At 39.2% G+C, this 25728-nt stretch overlaps 1 protein-coding gene and 1 long non-coding RNA gene across 3 annotated transcripts in view; one reads left to right on the top strand and one right to left on the bottom strand.

The window, feature by feature from the left end:
- LOC148055535 (uncharacterized) overlaps positions 1-11255 on the bottom strand; it is a 79369-nt gene extending 68114 nt beyond the window's left edge. Inside the window, exon 1 of the mRNA XM_087760073.1 lies at positions 11128-11255. The gene's annotated coding sequence lies outside the window, so the exon portion shown is untranslated. The remainder of the gene's footprint in view (positions 1-11127) is intronic.
- Positions 1-21881, top strand: part of LOC148055536 (uncharacterized) — a 29656-nt gene extending 7775 nt beyond the window's left edge. Inside the window, exons 2-4 of one of the 2 annotated variants that reach the window (XR_015705292.1) lie at positions 14508-14562; positions 17795-18112; positions 19416-21881. This is a non-coding gene — a long non-coding RNA (uncharacterized LOC148055536). The remainder of the gene's footprint in view (positions 1-14507; positions 14563-17794; positions 18113-19415) is intronic. The other variant, XR_015705293.1, reaches the window with a different exon arrangement.
- Positions 21882-25728: the final 3847 nt, after the last annotated feature.

Genomic DNA, 25728 nt, shown 5'->3' on the forward strand with positions numbered 1-25728 from the left:
ATCTGAAAAGCACTGCTCTAGAGGTTATAGGCAAAACGTCATCAAGAGTACGCTTGGCTTACAAAGTTACACATTGATCTGTCTGCATATACATCATCTCGAAGAACTTTCTGAAGAACTGAGCTGCCGTTGAGACATAAAATATAGGATAGGTATTTTTAAAAATGGCTATTTGTTACCAGTTCTCATCATGTCCCTAGTTGTGTTTCTGAGAGTTCTTCCAGAAATTTTGCTTATAAAGAAGCTCTGCATTCTGTGAATGTTTGCAACAGTGTTCTTAAAACCTATCCCAGAACTGTGGATGTGTCACAATTTATTGTTCTGAAAATAACTTTCATATCTGTACTACAAAGAGCAGAATATTGTATCTGGCAATACCGACTGTATCTGCTCCCTACCCCAGATGTTAGGTATGCTTATGCAGTCTGGGTTGCCATGGCTTTATTCTTGTAGATACCATGTTTGCACAGAAGGAGTTGTGCTGCTCGCTCTGGAGATGTTCTGGGCATGGCTGAGTCCTGAACGGGCAGAACAAGTCCACCGAAGATCTACACTGCTTTCCAGCAGCCTGGAGCTGCCCTTTTTTGTCAGAATTGGCAGGTTTTAGAGCAATTGTTTCAGATGATAAGTATTATTATATTAAAAGTTCAAGATTCTGTTTTGACAATTCAGCAGCACTAAAGGTCACTGTGTTTGGATAAACTGTGGTGGTACATTGTTCCTTTTGAGCTTTTTCTCATCTGACAAACATGAAAAAATCTCTCAGTGTGTCACAGAATCTAATTTGCGTGACGTTATATAACACTTACCAATTTTGGTTTCATGAAATAGGAAACGACATAGCTGTGGATGGTTCCAGGTATCCATGGTCACAGTGGGGACAATGAACAGAGAAGGACCACTAGGGAAAACTGCCTGATGAGCTGAAAGATCCTTCCTTGTTTAACCTAGCAAGCAAAGGTTGAAAGGAACAGAAGCACATCTATGGATAACAGCAGGCAGGAAGAAAAGACACGTATGCCCAAGGAGAACACGGGCTTAAAAATGATGAGGCAAATAAGGCTGGAAATGAGAAGAAAGTATGTGAAATTCAAATAAGGAGCTGAACACTCTAGAAGACATAGCAGGGGTGAAAAACCTTGCTAGCTTTAAGATGGAGCTGGAGCACAACATGGCTGGCTGCAGCAGAGTGGGACTAGACAGGGTTTATTGCAGCAACCTGTCCCTACTGCAATCTTAGAGGTACACAAGCTGTACACCTGGAACTTCAAGACTACAAAGTGGCATTTTAGTGCCTGGGACACCTCCTCTGCACCCATTTAACACTCTGGGACTTCTTTCAGACTGAAGCCCCTCTTTGTCAAAGTCAAATCCTGCCCTAAAAATTCTGTGGTCTACAATGGTGAAGATGTAGCCCAGATGTAATTGAGAAAGGTAGACAGTCCTGTTAGAACTTACGCAATAGGAGTGGGACTAACAACAGGTCCAGAGTGCCTTTTTATGCCCACTATGTGTTACATCTTCTCCTCTATCACAGTGATGTCAGTGGTATCAAGAACAAGGGACTAACGGCTCTAATGCCCCCTTAACTTCCTTTCCTCTTACATCAGAAATAGCATGGCCAGCAGGACCAGGGCAGGGATCGTCCCCCTGTACTCAGCACTGGTGAGGCCGCACCTCAAATCCTGTGTTCAGTTTTGGGCGCCTCACTACAAGAAGGACATGGAGGTGCTGGAGTGTGTTCAGAGAAGGGCAACAAAGCTGGTGAAGGGTCTGGAGGACAAGTCTTATGAGGAGCGGCTGAGGGAGCTGGGGTTGTTTAGCCTGGAGAAGAGGAGGCCGAGGGGAGACCTTATCTCTCTTTACAACTACCTGAAAGGAGGCTGTAGCAAGGTGGGGGTCAGTCTCTTCTCCCAAGTAACAAGCAATAGGATGAGAGGAAACGGCCTCAAGTTGCACCAGGGGAGGTTTAGGTTGGATATTAGGAAAAACTTCTTCACTAAAAGGGCAGTCAGGCGCTGGAACAGGCTGCCGAGGGAAGTGGCTCCCTGGAGGTATTTAAAAGCCAGGTAGATGTGGTGCTTGAGGACGTGGTTTAGTAGTGGACTTGGCAGTGCTAGGTTAACAGTTGGACTCGATGGTCTCAAAGGTCTTTTCCAACCTAAATGATTCTATGATTCTATGATTCTTTTTATCTATTACTCCCCTCTCCAGTAAACAGACCTCTAAAAAGGGGACATACGAGAGCAACATCACAAGAGAGATGGGAGGCAGCTGAACCTAAGTCTTTATTCAGTAGTTATTTTGCTATAATTATGCATCAATATCCTAGGGCATGAGGACGTATGTCAGTATTTTCCGTTTGCATGTCTCTAAGAAGTTATGAACAACACAAGTGAAATGATATGCCATACCAGGCAGCAAAGCTGCTGAAGGATCACATTGCCTTGAGGAACAAGGCATGCCTATTCTGCATTAGGGAAAGGAAAGAGATTGTACTCAGTTAAGCTCTCTCCACATAAAAAAAGTTTTGTTTGTGAAAAATAACAGTGTCAGTAAATAGGATTAATTTTCAAGAAGAAAGGTATGTTTTTTGTGTCAGCAGTCCTGCTTTTCAAATTGTTTCTAAATACATTATTCCATATTTGAAATAAAACTGTCAAGCTCTTGGGGTCTTTTGGGTTTGCTTGTTTTGTTGGGTTTTTTTTGCATCGTTTCTGGCCTTATCAGGTATAGCCTGATCTGGAAATAAGCATTTGATCATTTAAAAGTGAATGTAAATATTTGGCTCTCAAATAGGCAAGCTGTGAAAAAGGAAGTTCTTTTTCATACTCAGCTATAAACACTTCTAGTCCATTTTTTACTTGGCTTTTTTCTTATTCGTGGTGGTGTTTACTCATTATATGTGCCAATCATTACAGAGAGAATACAAGAATACTGGAAAATATATATAAGGAAGTACAGTACTGGGGGCCTGGAAATTTTGCATACAAAAGGACTGGCTAAGGAGCATTTATATCTACTCTTGAAAAAATAGATACATGGACCATTGCCTATTTTTCAGGAATTTTAGAAGATACCAGAAAAGGGCATTGGCTTTCCTTTTATGTGATATTAAGAATACATACTTCTCCTACAGTTAGTAACACTAATCCCTGCAATGGGGATGGTTTTGAGGTTCATTGGCATTAGTCATTCAATGGATATTTGCTCAATAAACTACAATTACTAGTTTCTAGTCAAGGCAGGCAGACTGGAGATGCACTACAAGGACCCATGATTCCTGTTTGAGCAGCTGGAATGGAAATTTGTAGTGCAAAGGCTAGCATTCGTTTTGGCATTGCTATTACAACTGTCAGTCATTCCCACCCTCATTGCCAACAAAGTGTTGTCTGCCGAGCATGGCAGCCAGTCTGAAAGAAGCTTCACCAAACACTGCACTGGCTCTGAGTCCCATTCATGTTAACACAGCTGAGGCTTGAAAGGAACCCTTAGGGACAGGCAGCAAATATTCTAAAACTAGATGGACAAATGGAAACCTTTGCCTCTAGTCAAGGAAGTAGAAGCTCTGCTTCTAGCTGGTATCATTCATCTTCTCTAGGAACCCCTTGGAATGGCACAGGCACTGTGTAGCAGAAGGGGAGAAGACAGATGGCTAAAAGGTCTTCTCACGTCCTGTCAAATCCAAGCCTTACCATGGCACAGAAACACAGGGGACCTAACCAGATCCTTCCTCTTTTGTTCCAGTCTGTTTGTCTCTGATGAACACGCTGTACCATAAATTGATTCCCAGAGCAATGAATAAAAAATGACGAATTAGGCAACCTGCTTCACCTAACCATATTCCCACCATTGTCCATCTGGTCTCGTGTTAAAACAATTAAGTTAAGAGAGGCTATTACACAGAGTCATACCAGTAACTTTCCTTTTTTAATGTTTAAAAAAAAAAAAAAAACAACTAGCAGAGGCAATTTCTGTCACACTGTCTTCCTCCTTTCTGCTTATACTTTGCGTGTGCTTTACAGCACTTGTTCTAAACTCTTCCATTCCTCATTTTGCCAATATAGACACATTTAGTTCTCTTAAGCAATCATTTCAAATGAGACACCGCAGCTGGAAGAAACTATCAGGCAGCCAGAGCTTTGCAGCAGAGGATGTATCAGTCACTGTATGCCTTACCACTGTTGACAGGAGCAGGACCAAACTCATGCAAGACTGTTGGCCAACACCAGAGTACTAGAAACGTGATTCTTCCCATTGCTGCAAATTATTTCTGTGTTCAAATCTAAATAGAACAATGTTTGTAACCAAGCAACTCTATTTCTACTCCCAGCCATTGGCACTTCTGCACATGATCCTCTAGATCTTTTGAGGAGTTAAGGTGGAGAAATTAAAACAAAGACATTTACAAGGACTTGCATGCCCAGTTTCTTTTGGAACATCCAAAACATGGAGATGGCTTCGAAATGCTCATGCCTTACCTTCTTATTTCCATAAGAAACAAATTTTCATTAAAATGTCTTTTTCTTTCCAGTAACTGGCTAAAAAAACCCCAAACCATATATTACGCAACCTCAAGAGGGCAGCATGGTATTTCAAGAATCACCTTACAAAAAAGGTAATAATGCCTTAGCATAACAGCAGGCTCTAATGACAGCATAGAATTAAGGTTGTTGTAAACATTAATTGCCAAAAAAAAAAAAAGGCAAAAAATAAGGTAGTCCATGGCAGTATCATTAGTTCACCTGTTTTGCTGCTGTCCATGTAGCGCCACATGACTCACAGTAGCAGATGATGCAGGATTGCGGTTTCCAGATACCTGTCCCGCATGCTGTAGCAGCTACATCAGCATAGCCCTCTGTGCCAGTTCCTTCTTAACCAATACCTACTATGAGCAATCTGTTCAAAATTGTGATAGCACTGTGTCTAGGGCAAGGAACAGCCTAGTTCTGTGATAATGAATTCCTTGCCTGCGAGTGTTATATAATTCTCTTCATGCCTTCAAATGGTATGTAGAAGTTTAGGATTATAGGAACGCTGACTGCAAGGTGATCTCATGAGCAACTGAGTACAGTTGCCTTTTATGGCACTGCATCATTTCGTCCTTTCATAAAAGTATTATGTTCCATCTTAAAATTAGATTATTTTTCCCTCTCACTTCTTCTCTTGGAAGACTATTTTGGAATTTCATTGCTCTAACTGATCTTATATAAAAAATCCACTCCAGATTTATTCTTAGCCAACTTATATCTTTTGGTTCTTGTGTCAACATTGTATGTTAGCCCCTACACTGCCTCTGCTTTGTTTAATTAAACATGTTTCTATCTTTTATGCTATGATGAAACCCTCCAATTCCTTGATCATTTTAGTAACAATTCTCTCTGCCTGTTCCCATTTTCATCTCCTTCCCTGAGCACAGATGACAGATAATAACTATATTCCAGATGAATAATCCCCAAATCACTGGCCTTAATACTTCTTCAAGTCTATTGGAAATTCATCATGTCACCACATGTGCCTTTTATAGCACTGATGAGTTAGGGATGGCAATGTTAGCATGTATTCTGAACACCTGGAGGAGGAATAAACTTGAGAGTTAGCTGCAGGTACAACCTCCAATTCTGCCATCACTGTGCAGCCGTTCAAGACAAACAAGACTGCATCTCAGGCACCTCATTTTAGAATGGTGATAACATCCACCCATGCTACTAACTGGTACCACAACTTCAAAATTATATAGAAATCTAATACATACCACATGTCTTAATAGCATACTTTTCAGCTCACTAAAGTAGTATATCTGCTGTAATTCTCGCAGTGATCTGTCCAAGGTCAGCTAAGAGCTTTGATGCTGGTATATCACTGCATAACTCATAGTAGTTCAGATATTATGACAATTTCTTTTTTCAGTTGAATTTCTTAAAATAAAACTTCTCTCATTCCAGGAGAATGCCTTCTGGAATTATTCTTGAAATTGGTGTGATTAGTTTCATCATAAATCCTGTGTACTAAGGAGAAAATTTCTAACAGCACTTTTATGACCACTTCTTCTCAACACCTTTCGCTCTCCCAGTTGTAGTACATTGCAAAATAAAAACTAATTTCTTCCTGATTTCTTTGCAGGTTATATTTTTTTGTTAGCGTTGGGTTTGTTTCTGAGAAAGCATTTGACCTGAAACACAAAGGATTTCTCCTGACATCAGAAAAGCGTCCAGTCATTGCACAACAGAATAATCAGAAACATTTCTCATATAATCAGGATCTCATACCTGATATCCATCCCAAATGTATCAATTCTTCCAAAATTATTTGTGCTTAGCACTGTGTCTTTTGATCCTGCAGCAAATTATCTATGGCTGGGCTAAGCCAGTCCTAATGGAGGACATTTGGATAGCATCAAAACACTGCAGTACTTGTGTTGGCAGGACTTGGGTGCATGCTAAACCCCTCCTAGAGGCCAGTGCGCTGGTGACATGTGCATCTCTGGGTGAGATGTATTTAGTGCCCTATCAGTCAGAACCTTATTAAAGACAACTTTGTGTTTGTGACTTGGGTGGAGATAAGCAGTGCTACAGGGGAAGAAGAGCTACCATACTCATTGGCCTTATGCTCACATCTAGCAATCAATTTTCCCTCTGCCTGTGAACATGAAATAACACAGTGTGAAAACAACACAATATCCAGTGTATCTGGCATTGCACAGCATCCTAAACAGAGTAAGTTTCATTCAGTCCTTGACCTAGGAGCTCAGTGAAGCTAGATACCAATTCCAGCCACACTGAAACACAGTGACTCACAAACCACAGAATTCGAAAAAGGGTTCAAGGAATTGGTGGCAGATATTTTCTCTCCTGCATGCTATGTAGTTCAGCAGCTAGCCACCGTTAACAAAAAGAAAGTGGAATAGCAAGGTACTCTTCTGACGTTCTTTGTTCATCAGACGGTTTGCAAGCTCATTTTGTCTATCAGAACCTAACACTGCCTCTTCTCTTTCTAAGTAGGAATTTGTCCTGCTCTCCTGAAGTTTATTGGGTGAATATGCTCTAAGACTTCTGCATTTAAAATAACAACCCAAGTAGATGCTCCTGTTTATACAAAGTTCCTACACATTTAATACGTGATTTGACATGCCATAAAGCAAACACAAAAAAAAAAAGCTTCTAGACTGAATCACCTTACAGCTGAAAAGATAAAACATACCAATGACTAAAAAAAGGAGCTATATTTTCATGACTGACCTATACTGCTCTCTAATCCAAGTGGGCTCTGCAATTACATAATTCCTAGGAGTTTAAAAGTAGCACTTCTGCTTGCCTGGAACACTGATTCATTCTGGTACTGTTTAATGCTATTGCTTCTTGTAACGTATGGTCTGTACAGACTCAACCTACAGCCTTGCTGACATTTAGCTGAATTCTCTCAGAATTCTGATTCAGAGAGCAGTTTTCTTGCAGAGAAGGATGAGTACACTCACATCTACGGATCAGTCCTGGCAGCTTTTTTCTAGTTGAGAAAGGAAAGGAGAAAAAATAACAGGCTGTGACTCTTCAGAATAAATCACTAGCTCACACCTGCGATGCTAGAAGAGCTATCCTGATACGGCTCCATGAAGCTGGCGAAACTTCAGCTGTAAAAGTTTCTGGTATCTTTTTTGCTAGCTGATCTCTATATTTCATTGTCCCAGGTACCTAGCAATATTCAATTACACAAAGAGAGGAGACACATATGATGCCACCTGCACACATGAAATTGCATTATGGCAGTGAAAAAACACGGAGGTGGGATTACCCAGTACTGGATATTATCATCATTTATCCTGTTGAGAAGCCTGCATACCATGAGCTTAGTCTTGCACTTCTTTCACTCCCCAAACTCCTCCTGAGTCAGATCCAGCATGTAACCATTTTCTGTTGGACAAAGGCAGGGATAGCGAGGCTGTCAAGAGGCAAGCTATGGCTCCCTGAATTTCTTCCCCAAGACCCAAACCTGGAGAAGGTTAAAGGAGATGGAAATCTGCTCTGACACTTGCCAGACGGCAGAGCTTAAAACTGTATCCTCTGAAAAGAAATAACAGAAAGACATGTCTCTGGTCACGTTTTCCTGCATCCCCAACACACATGCTGTACCAAGATTAGCATTTCCTGGGGACTGGATACACATTCAGCTTTCCCAGCTGGAGTATCCCAAGAACCTTCTGGTCAGTATGTACTGATTCAGACCTGTATTGCAAGTAGAGCAAAGCCAAATCGGCCCCTTGTATTCATGCTTCATTGCAAGTCCCTGGACTGTACATTCATCGGTGCCTCCCCACCCCCAACCCCAAGCTTTCCATAACTGGAGTGGTCGCTTTGTTAGCGGTTAGCAGGTTTTGCACTGCATTATTTAGTACCTTGAGAAAAATCAAAGGACCATCACTGGGTCTGAAATTCACTGAAAAAACATTCAGTAAGTAAGTGAGCCAACAAAAAAAATGCTTTCCACACTTAAGGCATATATTCAGTGACTTCCTTAATATATGTAAGTATGTTTGGATCTGAGAGCTCAGCTAAGTCATTTAGTGGTGTCTACTGTCTTCCGTTAAAGTCTATGTGGTATTATTGGATAAAATTAATTCATAAACTTATATGATGAAGGCTTACACATGATGAACAAGATCTTTGGCTGGAGGGTGAAAGAGAGACTAAACAGCTTTTGCACCCTGTCCTCCAAAGACTGGAAGCAATATATTAGCCCAAAACACTCCAATTGTGAGAGCACATTGGAAAAGGAGATGGAGAAAGGTAGGCTCCGAAATAAAGATCATAGGGCAAAATAATACAGATTAACAAAAATTATGTAGGAGTCCTGTTTCTTAACATGTGTTAAGATTTCTATCATTGTTGATGTTAATAATTGACATGAAGTACAGTGAGAGTTAGATAACAGCAGGAACGTTCAGGCCAGGAACTCATTTCATTTTCCAGTGGTGTGAGGCACTGGGTTATGGGGAAATGCATAACCTCATTTCAGAGATGATCTTGCTTCACTGCGTTACATCTCGAGGAATTTTATACTGTCTAGAAAGAGATTTCTGCTTGTGGCATGCAATAGGAGGTGTTCTTCCGAGAGTGGAAAAAGAACAGGATGTGAATTTTGTGTTCATGAAAGTGAGGAATTAATAGCAAAGCCTTGAGTCAGATATAAGCTGCGTGGGTATTGTGCAAGCCCATCACACAGCACTGCCATCTCACCCCAATTTATGACCTGGAACACAGTAACTTTTACAGCTTTTAGCTGGAACTGCAAGTTGTACCAAAGCGTACAATGATTTTATAAATACAAGGGGAAGAGGTAAAAGCTCCAAATTTCTTTTGCTCTTTAGCCTAGCTCAAGTATAAGCTGGACAAAAGCTGATGACAAACCGCACCTCCTGAGCCTGCAGATCACATTGCCGGCATTTGAGTTCAGAGTTTAAATACAGAGACTCTGTATTCCCTGAACTCAGAATGCACTTGCAAGCCAAGATTTGTTCTCTAGCACAAGCAAGTACAAGTAAATGAGTAGGCTCAACTTGAGCATGGCTTTGATCTGCACGTTCATGTGGACAGGCCATATTTTAATTTTCACCATCCTATCTGATAGGGGTAACATTTTTAATGGCCTCACTGAGCGCCAGAAAACCTCAGCCCACGCAGACTGCTGAGATCAGTGTCCTCTGTGTACAGCTTGCCAGCCCCCAGAATTCACCAGAGAGGGAATTCAGCCTTTCACTTCTCTTTCCACTGCCACAGTCCCTGCTTTCTGGTTCATACCACCAAAAGCCAGCTTAAACCAGAGGTGAATCTACTACATGATATAACAAACGGCTATTGCTGTTATTTGTCCTGTATGTTCTTATCTTACAGTTTGCAATTAATCACCACCCTGGAAATCAAACACTAAGGTATTTGTACATTCTCTTTGAAAATACATTTCAATTTCCTTTTACTTGAACTGCCCTGTCCTTTGCCACACCTGCTCGATGCATCATTCTGCGTAGCACACACTATACATACCTGAAGAGTCTGATGAGTCATGCTAGACAGGGAACATAATCACCATAGAAAGAATATAAGATTGAAAAGTGTGATGCAATTAAATATAGAGGGATGTCTGTTCATTAGCAAATAATCACATTTGCATGGTGATGATAGCTACAGTACGTCATGACTGAGGACTGGGTTCTGTTCTCAGTAACAGAAAATTCTCTTCAGTGTGTGACTGTACAAGCTACATGAACATCAAGTTTGTACTAAGCACCAAAGTCACGTACAGGAAAACTGTAAATCAGTCCCACCTATTTGGTATGTACACACTTTTTGATGCATGTTACTCAGCCTTTGTGATTGTTGAATTCTAGCTTATTCTCTTCTATCTGGAGATGTTTTGCTGTTTGCAGAGAAGATAACTGGGAGAGGCTGATTTTATGGGAACAGCAGTGCAGATGAATTGGTCTCCTATCTAACATTTATAGGGAAGGTTTCCTTGGTTTCAGCATAGCTCACAGGTACAGTTGAAGGTACAGCTAGTTTCTGTGTACTGCCATTAAGTTTAGAGTACTCATCGGGTTTTAGAACAAATACCTTAGATTCCCAAAGCTGGCCTTGTCCCTCATCATATAACCTGCAGGGATTGCTCCATTACCTCCCTCAGGTTTGTATCTTCTGTTTTTAGTACTGAAATGTTTTTGCCATTCTGATGTATTTCCACTATGAATTAATAAGTTATTTTGCAAATATGCAAACAGATGGCTCTGGAGATTGCTAGGCTTCCATGTGTCTGAAGGACAGCCACATTATTGCTGGAAATAGTCTCTGGTTATTTGTTTAAAAGAACTTAATTTCTATACAAAAAAGCCTGAGACAATTGGAAATGCTGAAAGCAATACTCCAATCGTTACACATCCTGAGACTGATTCAGTGAAGTTCTTGTCACAAATGCAAAGTCATATCCAGTCTGAGATCTCCTTGGGTGATCGCTCTCAAACTTCCATGAAGGAATGCAGTTTTAGCAGTACCATAGCTGAGAAAGATCGGCTGCTTACAACTTCAAGGACTCACTTCAGTCAACAATTGTTGATCTATACTTCCATGAGGATGGCATACTCACAATGGTTCTCTGCTGTGTGGATTCTGTGACGTCTGTAAGTAGGCACTGTGACCTTCCCCTATGCTGAGACACTGTTGGATGTAAACCCTCCTTTCCTTTCTCTCCTTGTCAAAGAGGGTGGAACTGGCCAATAAGGTTCAGAAGTTGTAAGGACTAAAGGTGGAAGAGAAAGACATCATGATCAAATAAACCCTGTTTCCACAGAAAATAAGGCTAAAAATAAAGTTATTTATTGTATTTCAGAGAGTCGTCTTTGTTGCGATGAAGCTAAAAAAGCACACATTTACAGCCTGACATTTACGCATTACTTGTATTAATGTGGTGTGAAATACCACATCTCCTGAACCAATACAAGGACTGAGCTCTGAGTCTGCTGAGCTTGTATTATGAAGGAAGGAAAATTAACTAACTAATACTTTATTCAAAATTTTAGTGGCAGCTTGTCTGTTCTGATGATTTAACTGTTATTTACACTGAAACCAACATGCAAGAATATTGTAGCCTATGACTCCCAAGGGAGCAACTACGGAATTTTTGCATTCTGCAGAATGTTATGGGTTGGCAACCGCTCCTGTGTGCTACACAGATCACTTCAATCCCGTGTGTTTATCCTATAAACAAGAAAGTACTCCACACTGTTGTGCTAAAGAAAATAGCTGAAATCTAAAGCAGCTCAGTCCTGTTTAAGCTGTCCCCAGACACACTGCCTACCACGCGGGTTTGTTTTTCATTTATTTGTTAATGAAAGCTGGCAGCAGATGCTACGCTTTTATTGAGCACATTAATCATTGAAAGAAAACAATATTTCTGCTGCTCTGGCAGCTCTTGTACTACACATAAATAAGGCCTGCTGCTTTCCTGTTAACCCTGTACATAATGTAGATTCCCCTAAAGCACTGACTTTCTTTGCAATAGTATATTTCTGCTGTAAGACTGGATGCCTAGTGTGGATTCAAGTAAGATCTGAAACCATTCATCTGGCTTTTGATTCCAAATTCAACTTGTGGCAATAAGTACAAACAACGTGTGACAGGGGCTTGGATGCTTTTTGAGAAATAAGAATGCAATCTTGATCCAGTTGCAAGTTTTCACAGAATAGTAGTAAGAACAACAATAGCTTAACACTACTGATTCCTGTCATTCATAGCTATATTATAGCACTCACAACAGCATGTGCTGAATGCCTGTAAGGCATTAGGGAATTCCTTGTGCATGTGCCATGTATACCCTTCATAAATGTACAGCCACTAGCACATTCACTTGCTCATCTTGTTACAGGGTAACATGAGGGGTGTGTAAGCACACAACCTACCAGCGATCTGATTCAGGCAGGCCTTTTCTTCTCCCCACTCCTAGTTTAGGGGTTATGATATTAATGGCTCTCTTGGGACAACCTTCTCTCTTGAGAGCAAGCTACCCTGCACACACCGTTCTGACAAAAACTGCTTACAGCTCAGTACTGTACCTAAGAGCTCCAAACATTTAGATTCATTGCACTTCTGCTAATTTGTGCCATGCAGCAGAATTACAGCACACTACCTGTGGGGACCCCTCCAGAAGGTAGGATGGCACTGTTTAGGTGGGGTAACTTAAACTAGTGTTAACAAATACGACCTACTCTCTTCAGCAAAGCTGCACTACGGTAGATGATAACCATAACCTTTATATTCTCATATCCCCACATTTAAATCTTCGACCATATTTTTGAGGAAGAAGAGTAAATCAGAGAAATGCAGTTCATGCAGCTGTGGAGGTACCAATCCAAGACCAAAGGAGCCATCAAGTACAGGCTACTTTAAAAACATTGTACTGATCAAATAACCTGTTATTCATATATAGTTTCTTTTTCTCCTGCAATGGAAAAAATCCCTGAGGTCGATCTATTAAACTCAGTGGAGATACCAGGTTACACAGAAGGATGTACCTGCCTGATGACCAAATCGTTTGTGCTGCAGAATTATGGAAGATTATTCTAAGAGTTGAGTTGAGTATTACAAAGGAGACGACAAGCAGTCCTTGTTGGAGGTCTGCACATACTAGTCTACAAAGAACAAATTACCACAGAAATCTCTGTAATACGGAATACTTTACTGTACAGAATTAGGCATTACTTTTTCTTTCCCCCTCTAAGCCTAGCTTCCAAATTGCTTTCTTAAATCAGCCCTAGGAGAAATCATTTGAATGCACATCTTCATTAGTCTCTCTAATGAATTCAGTGCAAATTATAAATATACCAGGTAAATTAGTTTTACTCTGGTTTACTTCGGAGCAAATCTCTTAGCTATATCCAGTTTTATTCACACTTCTTCCCTTTTCGCCCACATGAGTACAGTAGCAGAGAATAGCCTGGGCTGAAAAAACAGCGGTGGGATGTCACAGAAACAGAACAGGTACCTTTAGTTCTCATGGCACTTACAGTAAGCACAAATCTCAGTTTCTCATTTTAGACACCTTGGCAATAGATTTTCTGGTAGATGGAAAATGTAAGACTTGTTAATTGTACCTGCTTGGTAGTTAAGTTCATCTCTCTCCAGTAGATACTGCATTCTCCAGCATGAAACAGGTGTTTTCTAGTAAGAACTAGACTAGTCCAGTTTGGTGTTTACATGAGTTTGTGTGCAATTTCTAAGTTCCTTATTCTTCAAGTTATCTTTTAGTTTTCCTCTGTCCTGCAGGTTTACCTTAAAGGTGTAAGTTTATTGTGAACAGCGTTTATTAACTGAAACATAGTGACAGCTGCAGCTCCTAGAATAATAATATTTGATTTTGTTATTTCTTTCTACATGAATGTTTTAAGATCTGCAAACAAAACATCCCAGATGAATACAAATGTTAGAATATCAATTCTCTTTCTTTTTAGTTCCTATGATCTCTAGCACAGGTAAATAGTTAGGAGTGATTAGAAAGCAATTCCTTAATTTTTAAACTAATTTTCATATCAGATCACAAAAATTCTGTTATTATTTGCCTGAATGATTACCTAAAAAGCTTAGATACACTTGTGGAAAAGGGTCAATGAATTAGATTTTAGACTAACAAAAATATTTCAAAGACCTAAGGCAATTATGTCACTATGCCTGCTGTAGCTTCTGCTTGTCTAGGGCAAGTAAATCTATTGTTGCTGATACCAGCTAATACTAGTGTACTTCAAGTAGCAAAACTTAAAAAATTGCTTAAAGAGTTTGGATGCACAATTTAACATGTCTTATGACAGTCTGATCACTGGAAAAATCAATCACCATCTAAGTGTCTTAAGCAAGGAATTTTTCAATATTCAAAGTCCTGGCTTCAGGATTTTGCTGATCCTCACAATGTTAGCTTTACTACCGCTACAGCTTCTTGGGAGATTTGAGTTTTAAATTTTTATTTCTGTCTTCCAGGTATCTGCAAAGATTATGAAATTCAGACTGGAGCTGAAAACTATGTGATGAAGAGGTAAACACTAAGTCTGGCTCACCTCCACACACTGTTCCTTTGAATAACATTTTTTGAAGTAATAACTTCTTTTTCTCACCTAAATAGATACAAACTGTTGACAGAGAAGAAATAGAAGTATCAAATAAGGAGGTACTGCTTTTTACAGCCACTTTTTCTAGTGAAACCTATGCATTAACTTCTGGGTTTCCATCCACATTTTCTGGATACATCTCTAACTGGAGAAACACATAGTCATGCACCCGTGACTATAGAAGGTGACATGAGGCTCTTCAGAAACTTTCCAGTCTATCATAAAAGAAAAATACTTTTTAGGCAAAGAGGATGTCATTACTTCATAACACATAGCACTTTAACACAGTGGCTTACATTTCCGATTCTACTGGTCTATTATCAATCACATTTAATATTAATATTAATTGCTATCTGTTTATATGGGAGCAATAGTGTGGCATTACTTTGCAGTGTAAATGTTTCAATCCTGATGACTGTGCAAGACATTAAACAAATGGTATAGCAAGAAATGACAGCAAACTACAAGGAAAGAAGATGGAAAGGAAAAGGAAAATAAGATGATCTGTGATATATTTTATGACCTACCATGATACATGTTCATGAGCCTGTGAACACAGAGGATACATTTTACATACAGGGCACATTTAAGTCCCTTCTAGCCAACAGAGTTTATCCTTAGTATAAACCACTGTATGTTTGGGCTAAAACAACTGGGCTATTAATTTCTGTTCGTGTTAGACTATAATTGGGAGATAATTTAAGCTTGGTTTCTCCAGCAAACCCCATGTAACTATACTTATTTTTTTATAAAATATACTGATAACAAAATTACAAAGCAAAAAGTAAGTCTGTTATTTTACAGTAGACTGTTTGGAGTCCTTGGAAATAACTTAAGTCCTCTAACATGTTTGGAAAAGGGTAAGAAAGAAGAGAGGTCAGGGAAGAGAAAGAGTGAAAGTAGGATATTCATAGGTCTGCCAAAGCAGCTTAGAATATTAGCTTTCTCTTCCAGGAAATAAACCAGAGCTAATTGTTTTTAAGCCCTTCTGTATTGTATCTTTAAGCACTGTGTCTTTAATTATTGCAATGTGCACTTAAATATTACTTCCTAACTGAATTGTCTGATCTTTTTATGGTAGATCTGTTGGTTGTTTTTTTTTTTTTTTCCTTTCTTTTTTAGCTTTTGCTTCGATGCAGATAGATACAGCTGGAAAACTCCATCCTTGGTTGAATTCATTTGTAGTCAAAATACAGGGTAGCTGGATCAGTAAACACATGAAGAATGTGACTATATGCCTTATGAGTTGCAACTGCAGAACTGCTAGGTTATCATGGTCTCTAACTACTGATGACTTTTGCAAGTAAGATGATCTAGCAGACTTGTACGTGTCAAAACAGCAAATCACCAAATAGAAGTCAGCAACAAAACAACAAATAAGAATAAAGGAATGGCCAGGACAAAAGTTACTTAGCTAACCATCACATGCATTTGCTTTTGCTGCAGACCTCATCCACAAAAGCTGTCGGGGAACACACTGTTCTGCAGCATTTCAGAATGTATGGTTGAATCAAAAAAGCACAAGCACATAGCAGGCTGACAGTCCAGAGGAAGGCATCTTTACTTTTGTAATGCCATGCTTTGACGTTGCTTCAGCAGTAATACCCAACTTCTGAATGACATTTAAAACCAATAGTGCCTTGAACCTTTTATACCATAACCCCAAGACAATACATTGCACCACCAGTCAATTTGTAATTAGAACACCTATCACAAAAATTTGTTACGCATAGCACGACACAAAGGCCTGAATTTGCTGCCATTTACACTCCCAGAAACATACAGTCTCATTCCTTCTGAACCTTTCCCTAAATATGGATGCTGGCATGCACATCAGAGGCTGTCTGTGTGCAGATGGATTAAGAGCAATGAGTCAAACTCTCTGCTTTAATAAAAAAAAGAAAGAAACTTGTAAAAATGTTCAAGTGATTTTTAGTAAATCAGACAAGGTAATACAAATAAAACACAATAGCCGTGTGATTTCACTGAAGGCAATTACATCTAAATAACCACAATACAGAGGTGTGAACTGTTCTTTGCCAGTTACTCATTAACCAATCTTCATTAATCATAAAAAATGTTTTTACATGGTTCTTGATTCTATAACTGCAATCTCCCAATCAGTGTTTTGCTCAGGTGGCCTTGGTGCGGTTACTATCCCTTCTTTCCTTGCTGAGATATTTTGCAATAGCAGCTGATGAGTGGGAATTACAGAAAGAGGTTCTAGGCTTACTCTACAGATGAAATCTCTTCCAGATTAATCTTGATGTTTCACGGTTTTTTTTAATCTTAATTTTTATAATTAGAGATGAGAAAAGTTTTCACTTACCAACAAAGAAATCAAAAGATATTTTATATATTTTTCATCAGAACGTTTACAGCAGTTCATTACCTGTGGGAATGTATTTTATAATACTTCCCAGCGCACGTACAAAATGAAAACAAACGGAAAAGCAATTAAATATATTTCATTTGTTGCAAGGACTGGCAAACAAAACTGAGCAAAAGCAAAAATCAAACTCTACATGAAGCTTTTCCCCCCACTTTTCAGATCTAATTCAAAGTCCTGTACATCATACCCCAGAATAAATGGAAAAAATATTAATATCAAAAATGCTGGAATCAAAACTCAGTTATTCCTGTGACTGCAGTACCATTGTATCTGTAGCAGCTAGCATTCCAACTCTGTGCTAGGTTTTACTCCTTTCAGTCACATGATACTATTCAAACCTCTTTATATACAGTGGAGTCAATACTTCTAAGAGAGACACAAAAAAACGGGAGGGAATGTATGCTAATTAAAGTAATTTAAAACAAAACCAGGAGTAAAATCTGCACATAAAAACAGTCTGCATGCAAATAACAAATGTGTTCAGTGCTCATGCTCCGGATGCTGTTTCCACCTTTGTCTACATCCTGTTCATTGCAATACCTTTGCAGTTGTATCTGTCTATGAAAATAATGGTTAATAATTACAGAAGACATAACTGGTAATTTCAGGTGACATAACTGGTAATTTCTTAGGTTTCAGGATGAAAAAATGTTAATTTAGCCATAAAAATGTGTGTGTGTGTTATTTATTATTCATTTTAGACATAAATACATTAAATTGAGGCAGGTACAATGAGATAATCAGGCCAGGTTATAATTTCTTTGCAGAAACATCTAAAAGGAAAAATCAAATGGAAAGAATAATTCTAGAAGTAAGTCAGATCTTCTTTCCGTGGCCTCATGCTCCCTGACAGACAAAAGAAGGGGCTTCAGCCCCAGGAAAGCCTAGATCTCAAGACAGCTGCTGAAGACAATCAGCATCAGAAACTTGACACATCTGAATTACTTCCTTGCAGCCTCTTGGAAAAGTCTTTCAAGTCACTAACACCCATGACAGCTGGAGAAACATCCTCTCCCAAAGGGCGAGACGGTTTACACATTACAGAGGGTAAAATTCTCCAACTCCGACATCCATGATGGAAGCAGGTTGGTATGACATGATCAGGCAGACTTGGAGTTCTCCATGCTAATGAACTGCATGGAGAACACCATAAAGTCAGGCTGGTCAGTGATCCGCTGCCAGCAGTTATACTCATATAAACAAGTATTACCCCACTTGCACTTCCACTCATTTTTGCTTGTCCATGGAGTTATACTGTGCAGTTGAGTACAGAATCTGGTCCAGGAAAACCAGACTTTTATTCCATGAAGAAGAAACCTGCCTTCTTGCTTAGAAAAGCTGTAGATAAAAATTAAGACTCAAGGCCTAATGAGAAACATTCTGACTGACAGCGGAAATAGCCCTATAATGCTAATATTAATATTGTGTTAAACTGATAAGTGTTTATGTCAGTGACTTGTCTATATACGGAGCTTAACAATCATTTCTGTAACAACTAGAGAAAAGATCATGTAGTCAAAACCTTGTCCTGTTACATAAGCGAAAGACCAGACTATGTCCATGACAGATAATTAATTTATTAAGATTTTTACCTGTGTGGTTCAGAGTAGAACCTGACTCATCAACATAATCGACTTGTATCCATTGCTAATCACCTTGCATTAACACTTTTAATGAAGTTACATTCAAGATATTTCAAGTGGTGATTTAAGCAATACTGCAAGGCACAGCTTTCCTTAGAGCTCTTACGGCAACTATAACAGGCAGCTGAAATGTATTCCTCAAATCCAACACCTGAAGTCTAAAAAACTTAAAGGTGATCTTTTCCCCCAGACAGACACATTCTTCATTGTCAAAAGCAGGAATACCAGCAGCTCAGCCTTAAAGGTTGCTTAAACTATCTTGCCCTTTTCTTCTGTGACCACAGCTTGCTGCTCTTAACCTTGCAGATAGGCACGGATAACATGATGCTTATCTTATAGGCAGGAGGTTTGGCAAGCTGCTTGTGAGAGTCCAAACCAAACAGTCCTCTGTGGATTGGTCAGCGGGACACTGTGGAGTATAAAGCTAGTTTGGCCCCTACCTGCATCCCAGTATATCAAGGTTTACGGTTCATTGACTCCAGTATAGCGACCTTAATCAAGATTTTTCATGCCTCAGAGAACAGTACAGCTGCTAAACTTTCTTTAATAAGTGTTTTATAGCTGGGGAAGCTGAACAGGAAGTAGCTGAAAAGAGATGACTTACTTCTGGCCTTATTAAGCAGCAATTTATTATAAATCGAGCTGTAACATTGTTTTGCTCTAACATGAAAGAGGAATGTTGGTTTAAATGGTTTAGCTAAGTCATTGATTCTGTTCCAGTCATTCCCTGCATTTTCTTTTGCAGTATGGGTTTGCTTCAAATTCAGGATGACAAATGCACTGTGATAAGTCTCAGAAGTCCTCCATTTCTAAGTTCCCATCAAGGAAAGCAGATGCAGTCATCTTCCCAGAACTTACTGGCAAGACGGTCTTTATAAAGCTCACCTTGAGATCTCATAGCTTTTTTATTTTAAATGAAATTAATTTCCTGTTACCTTATTGAGCCCATGTTGGCAATGTTAACAGAATATTCTGTTAAAGACGACACAGGTGTAAGGCAGGTGGCCGCACTCTGGAATTTCAGTGAAGCAGCACTGAAGATTCTTCAGCGGAATGTATTTTGCCTTTGCAGACCAGTTTTATTGTAGTAGATTATTAAAAATTCTCTTATTTAAGGTCAAATACTTTTTTTTCTTAAGGGGCATGTGACTGGTCTTAATACAAAATTCTTAAAGGAATAGGCATATAGTCAGCATGACTCAGCATTTAGGTAACACTATGCACACGCTGTGCAACGTGTTGGCTGGCCAATTACCCTGTCTTGCCACATCCATTTCCATAGCATTACACAATTACTGTTTTTCAGAAAGTGCTAGTTTTTTATTCTAGCTAAAGCTTTCAGACTCAGCAATGAACCATTGTCATGGGATGGCTCCATGGGCACTCTGCTCCTGAAAACACTCTTATTATTACTGTTGTTGTTAATAATATAAATTCCTATGGTATAGAATCTGAGAGTAACACTCATGCAACAGGATGCTACTATACTAGATGCTGCAGAAAGACAAGTTTCAGACTGAAACACCTTGAATGAAAGTAAATATTTAATCCTAAACACCTATAAAATATGATGGAAGGTTTGGGGTTTTTTGATAGAGCTGAGCACCACCAACCGTTTTAATTACTTTCTGCCTCCTTATCTCACCCCCACTTAATACAGAAAAAAACCTGATCTTTTTTTTGGTGGGGAAAAGCTTTGTGGGGAGATTCTTATTGTAAAAGGAGCCCCTTCTTGATAAGAGATGGTATATAATAAATAATCACAGACTTGTTAAAGGTTATGAAGAAACAGAACGATGACAACCAAAACAGACATAAAAATAATCTTCAGTTTGAAGCTACAGCAAATTCTCATGAACCTGAAGGACAGATATTCATCTAAGGATATCCAAGGAATATTTCACTCCCTGACCACAACAGTAAGACACAAGAACTAATAAAAATTTATAACTTCATCCTTTCTGATTACCAATTCTTAGCTAGAGTTTTGGAGGACTAAGAAGCCTTACAGCTTCTTAGATACAGTACCATGTCTTTGAGTGATTCGAAGCACTACTGCTTCAAATTGGAAGCTGTCCAGTGCTGTGTCAGCCCTTGAAGAATCTAATGGGATCCCAGCTCCCGTCCTACCTGGCTCTGCAGATGTTGCATAGCATTCCTCTTACAATAGTTCAAGCAAATCATCTCTGCTATTCCTCCCACTAGCCTGGACAATGAGTAGCCCTTGTTGAGGTAGAACAGAAAAAGTAATTCTTTTCCAGAATGGGACATTTCCACTCAGGTAAGGACGGGCCATGTGATAAGGCTATGCAGAGGAGGCATACCCATGTGTTAAATCTTGAGACAGCTATATACAAACATCTGACTCCTGACGGAGGATGACTGCCAAGCATTCTCATTAGCTTAAAATTACTTGATGTTCTCAGCTTTTGTCCTTTGAGATTAGGACCCTGTAGGAGGTGCACTCCACAACAGCAGCAGTGCATTACCTCCTCTTTACCTTTCCCTTCCTCCTTTTCCTAAGGAAAGACAGATCAGGGATCAAGCTAAACAGATTATTTCCAGCTGGCACCCAGAGCAAGGTAAAAATATCAAACCATTGTACAGCAAACATATACTTTGCAGACTCAGTAGTCTGGAACTATGCAACTACGAAGAGGAGTTAGAATGCATTGAATATATATGATCAGCTGCATTTACATCTACCTTCTGTCTCAACTCTGAAAGGCTGTTGCTCAGATCATCTCTGCTGATCTTACAGGAGAAGAAGGGATCTCTTGAAATGCATGCAAGTGCAGGATGACATGCCATTCAGAAGAAACTCAACACTGAGACCTGGAAGCTAATCATATCTCCATTTCTCTAAGGTGTTATATCTCCTCATGGACCATCATCAGTCTTACTATTTTCTTAGTAACTGGCTCAAAGCTTCCATTCAGGCCACAAAGTTAAAAATCTTAAAAAATCTGCCTATAATGAAAAAATATAAACCTTTCTCTTGCAAACTGCTCATTAAGACAATTCCCACTGTTAGCAGGATCTACTGTTGGTGAACACTGGGTCAAAAAGCTAATTCCCTTACAGTCCTCTTACTGTACTTAATGATTACTGAGAGTTTGGAAGTGAGAGGAAAAATACGTTATTCTTTATTCAACATGAAATCACCTTGACTTATATTCCTGGAAAATTAATAAAATGCCTCTGAGACAGACTACCCCTGCTGCCAGGCTTCCATAATGTATCTATCATCTGCTTTATCTGCTGACCTGTGCAGAAATCTATTAGAGAATAGTACTTCTGCTTTCAGTGCTGCGTTTACTGTAAATTTGCATTCTTCCAGGAAAATTCTGACAGACATATTTAGCATCTCAGATCTGACTTCAATGGGGGAGCACTTAGCTATTATTGGGTCCACTAAATCTTTTCTGAAAGAAGATCTAGCAATTGAATTTGATGCTAGGGCTGAAGACGCAGACGGGACCTATGCAAGATGCTGGAAAAGCAGGGAAAAGATTTCCTTCCCTTAAGCTGCAAATCTTTGTAAGCCATCCCTGCTTCTGAGCTCACAACAGAGGCAGCGCCCAAGATGCTCCTTCCACACCAGGGTTCCTCTTTCCATAAATTACAGTGACATCACATGCAGGCAACAGCACTTACTCTCCTGTACAAAGCTTAATTGGGTGTTACCAGATTTACCCAATTCCGCCCAACAAACAGCATCCCAATTATCCTGTATTTTATTACACGCCACAAATATTTAATTAAAACTAGCCCAAATCCTTGGTTATTCTTGGTGATGATGACACAGGCTTCACTGCCAGTCACAGACTAAATGGCATAGTTGATAGGACCCTTCACAAGGGTGCCAAGGAGGGAAAAAGTAGAATATGCTATTTTCAGACTTCATAACTTTAGGTAGATTTTCTTAGCAAACCATTCATTTATTACTCTGCTTTATTTTGTTTCCTTATGATCCTACTTCTCTCTCCTGCGAAAGTCTATTCTGTCCTACCAAAGAGGAAGTATTGTCAGGAACATCTACATCCATGCAGTTTAGGAAGCAGATTTACATCCAAGGTACTGTTAACACAAAAGTGAAAAGTTACCATGTTTCTAAGAGGGCAGAATGGCTGGTGACTTAAAAACGTTAAGGAGAATTACGTGTGAGCTCTGGGAGACTGGAGCTACTGTTTGCATAAAGAAAGCATCTCGCTTCACCATCCTATCCACTCCTATGTTACTGATAATTGTTTTTAGATTCAGAGAAAATCTTGTTTGCTGACTTTCAAATAATCACTGAATAAGTTAATCAGTAGTCAGTAACAACACATGGATTCTAGAATAAGGCACTGACAGTGGAAAAGGAAGTACAGCACAATTGCTGTACCATCTTTTGTACCCTTACCTTTATAAGTCTTAGCCCTTTAAGCTGGAAATGTTAGTTATTTACTACTCTGTCATGTAACGGCTGTATTGGTGAGTCAGAAACATTTTTGCTAATATCTCATTCATTTTCATGCACTGAAAGTGCTAAACAGAGTCAAAATAAAAGAACAATTGGAAAACAGTTAATGAGCAATAAACTTCTCTACTACAAAATTCTTGAAAAGTTGTCCTTCCACTTGCTCACATCTAGATGAATACACAATGACACACACAAGTTCAGTCTGTGTTTGCATGTTTGCAGATCGGTTCAATACTACATGATCTTTATCAGTGATATTATGAAATGTCTGTGCAGACTTGTCTGTGACACACTTCAGAAGCTGCTGAAATAGGTTTCTTGTTGCCAACAGGCTTATCTTTTATCTTTTACCTCTGCATAACAGAGCAGAGGGTCTATTACCAGCATTTTTCACAGTCGGCTATTTTAAGCACCATTTTGGACAGCAAAGATACAAAGCAAATTCTTCTGTCTTTTTCATTCTGTCTTTTTCGTTCCTCTAAACTAACTGCACTCCCTCCTTGGAGCTTATCGGAAAGCTTGAAATTGAAATAATGCATATCTCAGGAGAAAACAGAAACTGTACAATAAAATGCATATACAAAAGGATCTGAGCATCCTCATTCTAACGCACCATTCAAAGAAACAGAAATGAAAAATCTTTTAACTCTTCCTCACCTACATGCACTAATAAATGCTCCACAAGCATCAATATCAGCATATCATGCAACTTTGCTTCAGGTGTACCATCAGATGAATAAATGTTTCTCTTCCTAAGTGAAGAACTGATTTCAGAGAAGAAAAGAAATCTAGCTCTTGCCCCTTGTAAGCTAGGGGAAGTTGTTACTAAGTGGAGGGGGGCACAGAAGCAGGGCCTAACAGGATTCCACGCAGGCACAGAGCACGGCGGGGCCTGACGACCCCAGGTGCCCAGCTCCACGCGTGGCTTGCTATTGCACCTTTGCCAGGTCCGCACCGAGCCAGCAGCCAGCCGTGTGTGTGTGTGTGTGAGCACCACCTCAGCTGAATTTACAGTGTTCCACACACCTGAGCGTGTCAGAAAAGTTTCAGAACATGCAGTGATCTCTCATGAGCAAACACTGACAAAATATTTAACGTTTCCAATGCCTCATAAAACTTCAAACCATTTCACAAATTGCTTTCAATTTCTGTCAGCATTTTGCTGTATTTTCATCATCGTACAGCAATGGCAAATCTTATGATTCATGCTCCATTTGAATGAGAAACAGTGAGTGTTAAGCGGAGGATAACCTCCTTTCCTGGGAAGGTAGCTGTGATTTCATTTTGAACAAAGAGTCCTCTAACGATTAAATAAACTTCTGAAAAGAGCACAGTAAGTCCATACCTACCCCTGAATTCGAATTCAAGAGAAAGCCAAACCACAAAATGGCTTTTTTCATATTTCAGAAATACTAAATTGGATATAAACAATATAATTTTTAATGTATATGTTTTCACTTCCAAGACTTCCACAGATATTATGGGCAAATGTTCAACTTTGCCAAATCAAAATACCAAATACTTGACCACTTAATCAGTTAATTGATTTTCAGAGGTGTGGGGCACTTTGTAGCTTGCTTTGCCTGATGGTAACTTTCTTCTGTCTAAAGTAAGATGCAGTTCTGACTCTATAGGTTCATTATACTGTAAACCAGACAAAGAAGAAATAGAAGAGACTAGCAGGAGAAGCAAACATTATCAAGGCTGACAGAAATATTAAATGAGTTTTCTCCCAACATCCTGTTGAAGATCCAATCACTTTAGTAATAGGAGTGAAATAAATTCTAGATATTTTGTTCTTTAAGTGAAATGTTACCATTTCATTTTTCTAAAGATGTTTCAAACCGAAAGGAAAGAATAGTTGCCAAAAGTTCTTAATTCTGAAAGACCCCCTAGGGAGGATAGAAAAACTACACATCCAAGCTCTTGGCATTTATTATCATAACTCCTGTCATGAAAGGAACAAACTGTTCAGCTACATTGCATAAGTTTCCAATAAAGAATGCATAAAAATTAATTCATGGAATAAACCTCTTGGCAACTGCTTTCTAGTTAAGTACAACTAGTTTATTTCCGGATTGGTGATCTTGTTTTGCAGGTAATTACATTTTAATTTTTTTTTTTCTCAATATTGCTTCTAGATGTCTCCTTTTTAATAGATCAGTACATAAAACCAGGCTTCTTAGTTCTTCTGATATAAATTTTGATCACTATTTAATTATTTTAGTTACTCTCCACTAAAAGTGCCCATATTGTGGAGTTTCATACCAGCTTTCATTGTGGCTGTCATTCCGATTCCTCTAAGCCTTTTGTGAACATCTACAGCAAATCAAAACAGATTATCAGATTTTTCCTTTGGTCATGCAGAAGGGCAGTGGGTTTTCTTTTCCTTGTTGCCAGAGACATGTCTAAAAGCTGTGATACCCCCTAACTGGGGCAATTTAGAGCTGAAACCCAGACAAGACATCAGTCTGTATTCACACTGCAGCCTAAGAAACACAACACGGAGGAATAAAGTTGTGACAGGTCACAGCTGAACACATTTTAAGGTTTTTTTTGGAACAAGTATTCTTCCTTGTGCCAAAATGCTGAC

Source organism: Nipponia nippon, unplaced genomic scaffold (assembly GCF_047370975.1).
Source record: "Nipponia nippon isolate SJK-2023a ecotype South Korea unplaced genomic scaffold, ASM4737097v1 scaffold_21, whole genome shotgun sequence".
Taxonomy (NCBI): Eukaryota; Metazoa; Chordata; class Aves; order Pelecaniformes; family Threskiornithidae; genus Nipponia; species Nipponia nippon.